We start from the raw sequence: 13,555 nt of genomic DNA, 5'->3' as shown, positions 1-13,555 counted from the left end.
ATGCTTAGGCTCTGGGACCAGACGTCTGCACTGCATCAGCCACGTATACGGGCCATAGAGACTGTCCATAATGTGAACGTCCAGGTGGAAGAGCAGATTGGAGAAAGAAGCCACAAGGAGTGTCAAAATTCCGGCACTCAAACGCCAACCCTGAGGGAACGAGAGGAAGAAAACCCTAAACCCAGAGGAGACACGAACTGGCGACCGCGAAGGTGGAGCACATGGCAGGATGAACCAGACCGATGGAGAGGACAAGAACGCCGAAGGAATTCATTTGAACAGCGAAGGAATGACCGGCCGTACTGGAGACGAGACGGAGATCGTTACAACACCAGAAATAACAGCCAGCGGTGGAGTGGAAACCGAGCGAGGTACAACAGACCTAGGGAGAGTTCACTGCGCCCGAGAGATGGTGACAGACAAGAGGGCGCCTTCCACTCAAGAGTAAGAGGATCGGGGAATGTATCACCACAAGACACATGGCAGGAAGCAATACGAACCCACAGTGCTGCCAACTCTCCTGGAGCTGCGAGCTTGGCTTACCAAGAGCTCCACCACGGAGCCAGGCAGAAGAATCTAAAGCCAAATGCACCCAGTTTTGCTGAGATCGAGAGGTAGGATAAAAAAACGAGAAATTTAGTGCAAGGAGGTAGAATATTTCGCGAGGATGCAGGTTGCGTGACTGTAGCTATTCATAATTGGGTTATCACTCCAGATGATCTACTAGAGGATCCTATTAAAAGTAACTCGCCCCGACCTAAAGAATTACCAGTAATTTATACTAGAATTCATGGTTTGAGTGTATGCTCTCTGGCTGATACAGGAGCCACGGTCAGTGTGGTATCACAAGCCTTAGTATCGGAAATTCAAAGCCGAGTTCGTATCCCGTCCATACCAATTTCGAAAGTCAAAATTAAGGGTATTATACCAGACAAAGTAACGTCCTGTAAGGAACAGGTATTACTGGACATCCAAATTGGAGACTTAATGGTGTCCCATCCATGTATTGTGCTTCCCAAAATGGAATACAATCTGATATTAGGAGCCGATTTCTTAAGAGAATACGAAGCTGTTATTGACATGGGTACAAACTCTATCCTGTTAAATTTAAATGGTAACCAGGAACGAATAGAGTTAAACAAGAACCAGGATCACCAACCCGGTGACCGTATTTGGACAATGGACATGCAGACGGAAGAACTAGATTCAGAAGGGTGGCTACAGGGTCATGAAGAAATAATTCCGGAGTTTGAGATCATGCTATCCGAATTGGAAGAACAACGAGAGAGAGAATTTTTTTTAGATCTGTTGCCGAGTAAAATCGAAGAAGCGAAGATTAGTCCGGAGGACAAGGGACGGCTGCAGGAGTTATTGAAGAGGCATGAGACGGTCTTTGGTTCGAGGCCTGGAAAGATCCCTAATTACCAGTACAAATTATGTGTAAATAACTGGGAGCCGTTCAAACAGAGACCTTATCCGATTCCAGAGAAAATGCTACCCCAGGTCCGGGAGGTAATCGAAGACATGGAGAGGAACGGGATAATCGCCAAGTCCCCGAGTCCGTTTTTAAAGCCACTGTGTGCGGTGCGCAAAGCAAATGGAAATGTGCATGTGTGCCTAGACGCACGATCTTTGAACCAACGCCTAGTCCCCGAGTATGAGAGACCTCCAAACCTTAAAGACATTCTTAAGAAGTTCGGAGGTATGGAATTCTTCAGCACGGTAGATATGACCTCAAGCTTTCACCATATCGTCTTGGATCCAAGTACTAATATGCTTACCGGATTCTTATTTGATAATCAGACGTATATTTTCCTACGTCTTCCATTTGGCCTGGCCTCAAGTTGTGCCGCTTTGATACGGGCACTGGAATCGAACCTCAGTCCCGAGGTAAAAGAGTTTACGATAAGGTACATCGACGATATATTAATTTGCACCAAAACCCTAGAAGAACACCTGGAAAAATTGAATTTACTCTTTCAGGACCTCGAGCGATGCAATTTCAAGGTTAATTTTGAGAAATCGCACTTCTGCCAGCGCAGGGTACTGTTCCTGGGAAATGTTATCGACGGTCAAGGCATTCGGCCTAACCCAGCTAAAATTGCAGCCATACAGAATTTTCCTAGGCCAATCAAGATTAAACACGTTAGGAAGTTCTTGGGCCTAACCAACTTTTTCTCCAATCATTGTTCCGGTTACACGGAAACCGTGGCACCACTTCAAGACATGTTAAAGTCTAATAACAGATGGAAACGGGGAGAAGAGCAAGAAAAAGCTTTCGTAAACACTAAACTGCTTTTAGAGAATTCTGTAAAATTGGGGTACCCTAGCTTCGATAGAAAGTTCATAATACAGACGGACGCTTCTGCAGTAGGAGTCGGAGCAGTGCTTTACCAGGAAACACCCGAGAGGGAGCATAAGATATCATATTTGACTTTCATGTGTAGAAAATTACGAGGACACGAGTTGAAATACACTACCACTGAGTTGGAGATGTTAGCCATAGTTATTGCCTTGGCACACTGGAGAAAGTATGTGTACGGGTTCCCAGTAGTGATTAGAACAGATCACAAGGCACTTACTTTTATTCTCAAGACGGACATGGCTAATGCACGGGTCAGTAGATGGGCACTTTACGTCCAGCAGTTCGACCTCACGGGAGAACATTGCCCAGGAAAACTGAACGTACTCGCTGACGCGTTAAGCAGAAATCCAAATCCGGAGGAGCTCACAATACACTTAACAATGTTAGACCAAGAGGATCAGAATATTCTGGAGAGACTTCGAAATATTAATGAGGAACAGGCAAATTACCCAGAGACAGGACGGCTGATCCAGTACTTTCGGAAAGAACTCCAACCCGGGACTCCACAGTACGCTGAGGCGGAGCGCAAAGCGGCAAATTATCATTACTTCAATAATATTTTACATTAATTTGTGGATGAGAATCACACGAAATTTAGAATTGTTGTACCTCCTCGATTACAGATTGACTTGGTGTGGATAGCTCATCACTCTACAGGACATTCAGGAATTGATAAAGTGGTAGCAATACTGCAGGAAACTTTCGTGTGGCCCAAAATGAGGACGATGGTACAGAAAATCCTGCGTACCTGTGACATCTGTCAGAGGGTGAAACCAAATCCGTACCTTCTGAAGCAACCGCCACGACCACTGATACCCACGGGACCACGTAAATTATACGCAACAGACTTCTTCGGTCCCTTGCCCTCTGCTACTAGGGGCTTGAAGTACATCCTTGTCTGTATGGATGTGTTCAGTAAATTTGTTACATTATGCCCTATTCAGAAGGCGAATACTCGCTCGGCACTATCGCAGATCAAGAAGAAGATAATACCCACTATGGGTAGGCCTGAGAGCATTTTAAGTGATCATGGGAGCCAATTCACCGCTGCAGGATTTAAGCGTGAATTAGAACGACTGGGAATTAAGCATGTCTTATCCAGTATCAGACATCCACAAGCTAACCCGAGTGAACGTGTCATGAGGGAAATATCCAAGTATTGTAGGATATACTGCCCGAGAGAACATTATAAGTGGAACACTGTGGTGCCCATTATTACTAAGTGTATTAACTCAACCAGACACGAATCCACCGGTATGATTCCGGCATGGCTTCACAACAATGAGCTGCCCAAACGTCCGTGGGAAAATGTAATTCCTTGCCCTAGGGATCCTCAACTAGCTCGAGAGATATGTATTAGTAACGTTGCGGATTACTTGAAAGCACAGGCTGAAAAACGGCTGCGAAGAACAAGGAACAAGAGGTTTCATAGACCCCTACAAGTGGGCGAGTTGGTTTTAGTTAAGACACCCACTGTCTCCAACCCTACAGAGAGATACTGCCACAAGTTTGCTAAGCTATATACTGGACCGTATAGAATAATTCATAGTTATGAAAATAACTCATAGAAGGAACAAAGCTTGGACGCTACGGTGACTAAGGTCTTTAACTCGGCAAATCTTAAGCCCTTTTTCAGACCAGGACAATACCAATTGAACAATCAGGAAGAAGAATAAGTAGAAGGAGGAGACGAAGAAGAGGAAGAAGAACTTGGGGAGGAAGACACGGAAGATATTGCAGGAGAGGAGGTTGTCATTCCGGAAGAAGATGAACATGACGACGGAGAAGAACAACCCGAGGTACCCAGTGGTGAAGGAGAAGAAGAAGAAGAAGAAGAAGAAATAAATATGGTTTCTTAAGGAAACCGCCATAAACAGCTATCTGAGCAGCGAGAAGAAACGGAATGTCAAGACTGCGAGAGCAACCACCGGAGATTTCTCGCACTGCTAGATGCCTATTACCAAGTTAGGAAGGATAGGGAGGCTATTATGTCTGTAGTCGAAGATAGTCCCGTGCCATGAAAGTTCTGAAAATTGACAGCATAAATGATTGCAATGAGAAGATGATCTCGACATTTAGGAAAATGAAATTTCTGACAAAATTTTATTTTGTCGTTCACGGGGGGCTATGAACCATACTGCTCATGGACGAAGAGTATCGATTTTAGTATTGAGATTGGGATTACATGAGACCACCCACGAAGTCATTGTCTTATAGCATATTTCATAAAAGAGTCCAGACGACGCGTTCTTGTGTGAAGAGAGCTGGAGCGTCATTATGAGAAATCTCCAGAACCTCATTAAAGGGAGTTATGTCCCAAGCCAAGCCTCTTAATGAAGATTGGGGACGCTTCCCGGATCCCGGCAAAACTTATATTAGGAGGGAAGAAAGAATTACATTAATATCTTTGGTTACGGAAGAGTTGCATTGTATTTGAGACAAGAAATGCAACCTGCATAATTTCTGTTTAATTTTGATATGCATTAGGGCTGCAATCATAAATGCACTCATTAAATAGAGTACTTGGCGGGAGTTGCGCGGGAGAACTGCGAGTCGCGGGCGCGCGTATCCTGCACGCGATCAAGTGGCGTGGTTACGCTAACTGATTATAAAAGTGAGGCCGCCTGGCATATCAGTCTCATTCTGTGACCGGAAGGCTGCTTGAACGAGTCGTCATACTGCGTGTTGGTACTGAGAACAACGCTTTGTCTTCGAGCTGCACATACTACTAGTACTACTGTATCTGCGAGGAATTACCCCACCATCAAGTCAGAACGAGTTTGGACATCATCATTGCGAGGAAGCCACAACCGGAGCTGAAGCCAACACGACAACGGGCATCGATCCAGGAACGTTGGGAGCACCTGATCAGCGCGACGTCGAAGGGGATATCTTCCAACCATCTAGGGAGCTGTACGAAGGAGTCACGCAAGAAAGAATGTCTCCAAGTGGTCAACTGTATCTGCTGCAAGCGTCGCAGTCTGTCATGATGTGGTAAATTCAGTGGTCCACAGGGAGGGCCGCTCCGTCATGCCATCAATAACATAAGGTCAGAGCTTTCCAATTCTGTTTCAAGCATGTCATTTAAATTTAGATAGGAATAGGGGGGCCGTCAGTCAACAGGTTAGTTATGGTAGGAAAATTCTTAGTAATGAAGAGCTAGGCCTCAAGCTCGAACCCCGTACATTAGGGTAGAGGATTGTTTGTAGATTCGTTGTTGGTGTGTTTATATTTCCTTTGAAAGTATTATGTTAGCGTACGTGTTATCTTTATGGGTAAGGTCGAACTCCCTTGGTCATGGTAGGTTAGTCTAACTCGCAGGCACTTTTTATTGTATCGCATTTAGGCATTTGTTTCTGCAGACGTAGATATGTATAGTTGTGACCAGGATATAACCCGTAATCCACCTAGCTTCACTGACAGGGCAAGCGAGTCCGAATATTTGAGAGATACGAGCATTATGCAGACAGCTGACTGTATGTATTGATATGAGAAAGCCCAGCACAGTTAGAGAGTGCATTTGATGTATTGGAGATGCTTTAGTATGGTTATGTGACTATCATTTCATGATTTGTGTTTTTGTATTATCAAGGTTGAGCCTATGGGAGGCGGAAGTAAGATGTATTATAGTGCGGGTGATATTGAGATGAGGGCGGATAGCCCAGGTGTATTTAAAGGAGTGCTTAAGCAGCCAGATTACGTACGGTGTTTTTGAAAGGCGAGATTTCTTAGCCTGCAGCTCAGCTGAGCTCGTAATTTATGTGGACTGTCGCTGGTGAAGTGGTCGGAGGGTGAGGGTGTTGTGCCTGACGTCACAGTCTTGAAACTTGGTGATATTGCCGTCTGCAGCTTGTAGAGTGTGGTAAGGGGAAGAGACGACCTTGATGTTTTGAAAGCCGGGAGAGATTTTTTAATGTTCTATTTGCTCTACATTAATTTTACACTGACCCGTTTGATATTGACACCCTTGGATATGCTGGTTGTGTTCTTTTATATTATTTGTTTATGAATATTATTCGCCTTACTCTTCATGGGACTATGGTTCGTGACCGAGTCAGGAGACTGTACATTATGTGGTGATATTTGTTTGCACCGAGGTTCGATGGTACGAGGCATAGTCAATTTTATGGGAATTACTGTTAGATGTGTATTTCAGCAGATATTTGTTTTTCTAGAATTCGTTACTTACACTATTGTAACATGCTTGTTACAGCACAGCTGTTTTCGTGAAGGCAGTGAACTGGTTGTCATCGGCTCAACATTATCTTGACCCAAGCATTTTGAAAAGCTCTTACATTTGTAAATAATTTAAATTTTATGTAATAAATCCCTGTTTGTTAAACTTTGAATGCAGCGATGTTTCTGTTGGATTTTTTTATATTTTAATTTAGCCGATTCTTACCTGATTAGTCACATATCCTAGTGCTATCTTTATGTTGAACATTGATCGCCATGTTATCCCTGAGAAGAGCGCTTGTATCCGGCTGAGGATGGATGTGTGTTCAGGTAAGACTATGTGCACCAGCTCACGTTTGTGAGAGTTCTTTCACTACTGTACCTTGGGTTCGAGACCGGCTTTCGCCTGGCCGGAACCTCTGAGTCCAGTAGGGCACAATATATTTGTGTACCCAATGAGAAGATTGTAAATACTGTATACGAGAACGTGTTTTAAGACACACATGTACTTGTGGGCCATTTTATTTTAGCACATTGACGGCGATGACATCACATGTCCGTCACCACTCCCCACCAAATATTACAGTTCTTGTTTCCGCTAGTACCATTGTAAACAAGCAGCGCTCTTATCTGTGTATTATTAACCCTTCAGTAGCCACGTCATAAAAGTTAACATGAGTTGCCACTTGGAGTATCGACATGCCCCCATCCTTTTCTGCTATTCTGAAATAAAACAGACTTGCACAAATATATTCTATAATCCATATAACTTATATTGTATGTTCTAACAAATTTAAAAATGCAATTATCACCTCACAGTTCTAGCACCACATAATATAGTTCAGAAAAATGCACACTCATTCGCTATCACTCTCCATCTCAAGGCTGTCCTTCAAACAATCATCACATATAATTTTCATGCTTCAGACACATATTTTTGTCACATTTATAACAATACGTCTTGGTTGCTACATCATTCATTCTTGAGAAAACAATGCATTTTGATTCAGAATTTTACAGGGGCGAGTTGGCCGTGCGGTTAGGAGCGCGCAGCTGTGAGCTTGGATCCGGGCGATAGTGGCTTCGAACCCCACTGTCGGCAGCCCTGAAGATGGTTTTGCCGTGGTGTACCATTTTCACACGAGGGAAATTCTGGGATTGTACCTCAATTAATGCCAAGACCGCTTCCTTCCCATTCCTAGGCCTTTCTTATCCCATCGTCGCAGTAAGACCTATCTGTGTCGGTGAGACGTGAAACAAATAGCAACAAAAAAAAAATTCAGAAACCATATTCTTTGTTGAAGCGATGTAACAGGTATACTTCCCTCGTCCAGTAATTTGCAATTATTATTTGATTCGGGATGAGAAGACTCGTCATCGTCTGGTTTTTCCTCTTAAAATTTTCCTTCAAGAATAATTCGTATGCTTGCTACCTCACTGGCATCCATCGTGCTCCACCAAGAAATCTGTTATATGAAATCTCTTTACAAAATGCGTGCAATGTAAGCTGGTATAGAAGCGTTTACAAATAGCGTCTAATTGAAATTACTCACAGAAAAGTATCTTCAAAAATCGGAACCAATAAGAAACGACGTTCCGATTGAGAAGTGTTGCATATCGTCGTTGCCGGGACAAAACTTCCTATGTGAAATATTTTGCTTGTTGCTTGTTGTTTTAAGGGGTCTAACATCGAAGGTCATCGGCCCGTGAAATATTTTAGCTTAGAACTTCGGCCGGTAAGGTTCTGTCATCTAAGGTGCAATATTGTGTGAATATCGTCAAGGCATTCTCGCTCTTCATGATGTATGTGCTGCGGGTCAGTATATCTCCAAAAATATTATCACATAGGAGGTTTTGTCCCGCCAACGACGATATGTTACAACGTGGGGGGCCAACAGAACCCCAGCTGGAACTTATGCACACGGATGTACACGTCAACCCTAGACAATGACTGTAGATTAACGTTGCTTCAGGAAGCGGCATAAAGTCACAGCTTTATTTTCAGCGTTTGAACGATAATAGAGAAAATGTGTAACGTGGGGATGTGTGAGACACCCTCATGGTCACTGCAGGATTAAGGTGTTGTTAAACATCTGCTCCAACTGGGCATCAGGTTAACTGTTAGTTACTATAATTATACTTGTTAAAATTGCGCATAAACCGGGCGAGTTGGTCGTGCGGTTAGGTGCGCGCAGCTGTGAGCTTGCGTGCGGGAGGTAGTAGATTCGTACACCCACACTGCCGGCAGCCATGAAGAAGGTTTTCCATGGTTTCCCTCTTTCACACAAGGCAAATGCTGAGGCTGTACCTTAATTAAGGGCACGGCCGCTTCCGTCCCATTCCTAGGTCTTTCTGTCCCATAGCCGCTATGAGATCTACCTGCGACGGTGCGACGTACAGCAGATAGCGATAAAAGTCTATCCTGGGACTATCCTTCAAGGAGTTACGTTGCATCGATTGTTATATCTATATATTGTCCAATAGTAATAGTTTAATTTAAATTGTTTTGAAGTGTATATATACTAATGCCAAAATCATTTAACAGAAAATAGGGTTATATAAAGTGCATTAAGTTCTATAAGGTATTGCTTTTAATGGTAACGTTCTCAACATTTCTTAATCCAATATGCTTGGAAAAATGAGGGATACTTGTAAAACTTATATTTTTGGTTAAGCGTTTCGTCTTCCCTACATGTTTCCTGCCCTCTTTCGAATGAAATTAGAATATTGGTGTATAGTAACTTGTATAATTTGATTTTGGTCGTGGTGCACACAATTTCTTGGTATGGTGACGATTTAAATTCGCAACACATTATATTTCCACAAAAGCTTGCTATACAATGAAAATTCTTTGAATAAATTCTTCGAGAATCATTACATCCCTTGAATTTTCATTACCCATGACTCATGACGTTAAATCAACGTACCTAACCGGAACTATGAGGTCTCAATAAGAGCTCTTATGGTAAATCCTGAAGTTAAAAACATAGAGAACAGGCATGTAATATACTTAAAACTAAAGGCCTATGTGTCTGCCACAATTACCGAATTAATGCTCTCAATCACTATGTATTAAATACGCAAGTACAACTGATAACATTCATCTAGCCAGCCTAATCGATCAGCTGATGGAGTTGGCGCGCTTTCTACTGTACGGCCTGTATATCACGAAGGCACTGACAGAAGTAATTCACTGAAAACAATTCCATATTTACTTGTGTGTGTTGGGACACACTATTAGAGGCTACTGCATTGACTAGGTCCGTTACACAGGAATTGTTCATACAGCAATAACACGAAATTTACCAGGCAGCATTTTGTCCGCAAATGTTCAAAAACGTGTTTATCTGTTGGCATTATACTGTTATTATTATTATGAACAAACACATTGAAAATGGGAAATAACCCAGTGGCATTGGTCAATTACAGCAGTGTAATAATGAAGTTAACATAATTTTCCAACAACAACAAATACAACAAAGAGAAAACAAAAAAACAAACAAACAAGCACACAAGAATAATACAACAGTAAATATATGGAAATAAAATATTACAAGAATTACTACTAGCTTAACATTCCAAATTCAGCATTATCATATGCAAATTCAAACAAAACTTGAGTATTTCCAGTGCTTCACACTACGGCTTAGGTACTATAGGTTTACCTTACTACCAGCTTAACATTATACAGTAAGTGGTAATTAAATGAAGTTATACCGTAATTACCCAATAACAAAAAGAAAACAAAACGAGTACAAGAAGAAAACCCATGGGAAGCAAATCTTACAAGAAATACTACTAGTTAAATTTTCTAAATCCAGCATCATCATATACAAATTCACACACAAATGGAAAGTTATTGAGTACCTACGACCGAACAAATATTATTTACCCGCTTTCACTTCATTCCCTGACATTACGCATACATTGCGTCAAATTGTACTGCAGACGGAAAGCTTATCGGTATTGACGCTGACACACCCTGTGCGTAATGGCTCCCATGGACAGAAATATCACTGAAATTGAAATGCTGGTAAGGTAAGGGTTGTTCTGCCCGAAGGCAGGACCGAAACTCCGCAGAGGTATTCCTGAGCCGGAGTTTACGTGCGTAGGGTGGCCAGTTCCTTTCCGCTTCTCCATTCCCTTACCCCCCACCAACAGCGCGTGGCAACCCATCCAACTCCTGACCACGCCCAATGTTGCTTAACATCGGAGATCTCACGGTATCCGGTGTTTCAACACGGCTACGACCGTTGGCTTAAAATGCTGAAGGACACAGAAATAAATTCCGTTAAGCAAAAAGAAAAATATATTACGGTACCGCGGTAACTGTTATTCACATTTCAGCGGCCACGAACGTGTTGACTACTTTCATCCTTACTCACAAATCCCTAAGAAGAACGGGTACTTCAGCTAGTATATTATAAGTCAGAATTAACAGTTCATCTCGAATGAAGTTCATTTTCATTGCTTGAACTAACGACTTCACGTACCTTGGCAGTATTATCTGTAAGTATGACGGTGCATATGCGACAGTGTAGCAACGAATGTGCAGCATATGGATGTAACATATCCACGAAGTTTAAAGTCTGTTGTTCTGCCGATCGCATCATACTCACATGGAACTAGAAGAGGTCAGTAAAATCAGCACAGAAGTTTGATACTTCTCGTCGACGGTATCCAAGGCTGATAGGTTTTCTTGACATATCATTCTCTTTCCTTTTTACAAATTTCATTACGTCCCACTGATACAGCTAGGTTTTATGGCGACGATGGGACAGGAAAGGGCTAGGAGTGAGAAGGAATCAGCCTTGGCCTCAATAAGGTACATCTCCAGCATTTTCCTGGTGTGAAACTTGGAAACCACGGAACTGCCGACAATGGGGTTTAAACCCTCTATCTCCCGAATACTGAATACTGGCCGCACTAAAGCGACAGCAGCTATCGAGCTTGGTGATGTACCGTTCCATCAGGCCATTAATATTAATTTTTTAAATAATATTTCCACTTGTAAAACACCAGTAGACTTATGCCATTTGCGTCATATGACGAGCTGTGGTCGCGCGGTGTTTTCGCGCATGAATCAAATTACGAGCTTAGCCCGAAATGACTCAGCCTCTCGCGTGTCTTCGTATACAAGATTCCCTTTACAATTTAATTTCTAACAACAGTATTCAGTATTCATTATGCATTAGAAGCGGTTTCGCAGCAATGTACACGAGATATTGAAAGACTTCTAGACATTTTTTTAGATAACAATTACGGCAGTAATGAGGTTCTGGAAATTTACTCGGAGTTCGAGGATAGTGATAGCAACAGTGAAAGTTATTGAAGTAAGCAGAATATTGAAGAAAGTGAGAGTGAAAGTGTCGCACCAAATTCTTACAAACGCGCTTGGCTGGTGACACGGAAGAACCGTAGTGAAAGGAAGTTGGAGAGAAAACATGCATATCCATTTCGTGAAAACATTGGAATTTCAGAACATAGCCGTCAAAGGCATGGATGAATTTTTTTTTATTTTATGCACGTTTTTTATGTGGCAGGTACGCTCATACTACGGCGGCTCAAGTTAAATCTGAATCCAAAGTCAACAATGTACCCATTTATTGTGATTTGAATGGGTTTTAATAGGACCTGCATTACATTATGGCATCTTATTTTCCTTTTTCCTCCCATTCTTTGACCATGCGTTACAATCGCGCAAGTCTTCCCAGACAAACCCTTTCAAAGTTATTACCGAAATATTCCCGTGAATTTTTCTTGGCCTCCACGTTCTGGGTACATCTGGTACTTCGCAGTACGTTGGGTGGCCACACATTGCAGGCGCATTTACCCAATGTGTTGGGTTAATGATGAAAAAGTGCCCTTCGGCAGTAGTCTACGTAGTGCCGTGGTTGAAAGACTGACGGGGTAGGTTGTGCAGATGGTCGACGGAAAACCAAATGATATTGATGTAATGGATGTTGGCTGTGATGAAGTCGAAGGTCTGACAGCTGACGGGACTCGCTGGAAGTAGTCGTTGACCTATACATGGTGTATCCATGATGGTGTTACAAATTTTCACGAATGATGGAGGACGGAAAATGGATCAATTTGAGGTAAGGAACCTTAGCCCGGAAACGTTCAGGCAAAAGTTATTAATAATCCATTTATTTACATCCGTCCATTCTCAACAGCAGCAGTATATATTGTGGTATTCAGAGATGTACTACCCACATTCCTGGAACACATCCGACTTGCCCATCGTCCAACATGATGGAGTCCTACCTCACTTTGGACTGAGGGTTCGTGAATACCTGTATGAGACATTTCCTGCAAAGTGGATCGAAAGAGGAAGTCCTGTTTCTTCGCCCGCTCGTTCACCTGATCTCACCCCACTTGATTTTATTCTTGTGGGCCCATGTGAATAGCCTGGCATATGAGACACCTGTCGAGACTGAAGAGGATCTGTTGGCAAGATTTATCGCTGCCTGGGACGCTGTGTAAACGATACCGGGGATATTCGATCAGTTACGACAGAATTTTGTGCGATGATGCCACGACTGCATTGACGCAGGGGGCGCCATTTCGAACATTTGTTGTAAATGGAGTAACTTGTGAAATGGTGCAGGTAAAAGGACAGAAATTAGTAGAATATTGCTAAACTTTTGACTCAATCGTTTCCTTAATATGGTTCCTTATATCAAATTGATCCATTTGCCATCCTCAATCATTCCTGAAAATTAGTAATACCATCCCGATTACACTCGGTATACTACTATGCATGAGAGTGAGTAACAAAGTATGGAAAGTAAGAGATGATGATTTAAAGTAAAAGTAAGTACGTATTTCGATTAATCTCATTTGCAACCAGTCCCTAAAATCGACTGGCGTAATCGTAATCAATATAGATAGAGCCACATAGTACTGCAATCCACTCTGTTTGACTCATGCCACCATTCTCAGCCACCACTTGCAATCGCAGAGAATTCTGAGCCCCTGCTAACTACAATCAGCTAAAAGCTCTGTTACTCT

At 42.5% G+C, this 13,555-nt stretch overlaps 1 protein-coding gene across 1 annotated transcript in view; it reads right to left on the bottom strand.

The window, feature by feature from the left end:
- The window catches only part of LOC136865954 (nose resistant to fluoxetine protein 6), a 127,422-nt gene that overhangs the window by 74,130 nt on the left and 39,737 nt on the right, over window positions 1–13,555 (bottom strand). The window lies entirely within an intron of this gene.

The sequence above is a fragment of the Anabrus simplex genome, chromosome 3 (genome assembly GCF_040414725.1).
Source record: "Anabrus simplex isolate iqAnaSimp1 chromosome 3, ASM4041472v1, whole genome shotgun sequence".
In the NCBI taxonomy this organism is placed as follows: domain Eukaryota; kingdom Metazoa; phylum Arthropoda; class Insecta; order Orthoptera; family Tettigoniidae; genus Anabrus; species Anabrus simplex.
The sequence above is the reverse complement of the archived record's forward strand: the minus strand, read 5'-3'. Positions and strand labels throughout refer to the sequence as shown.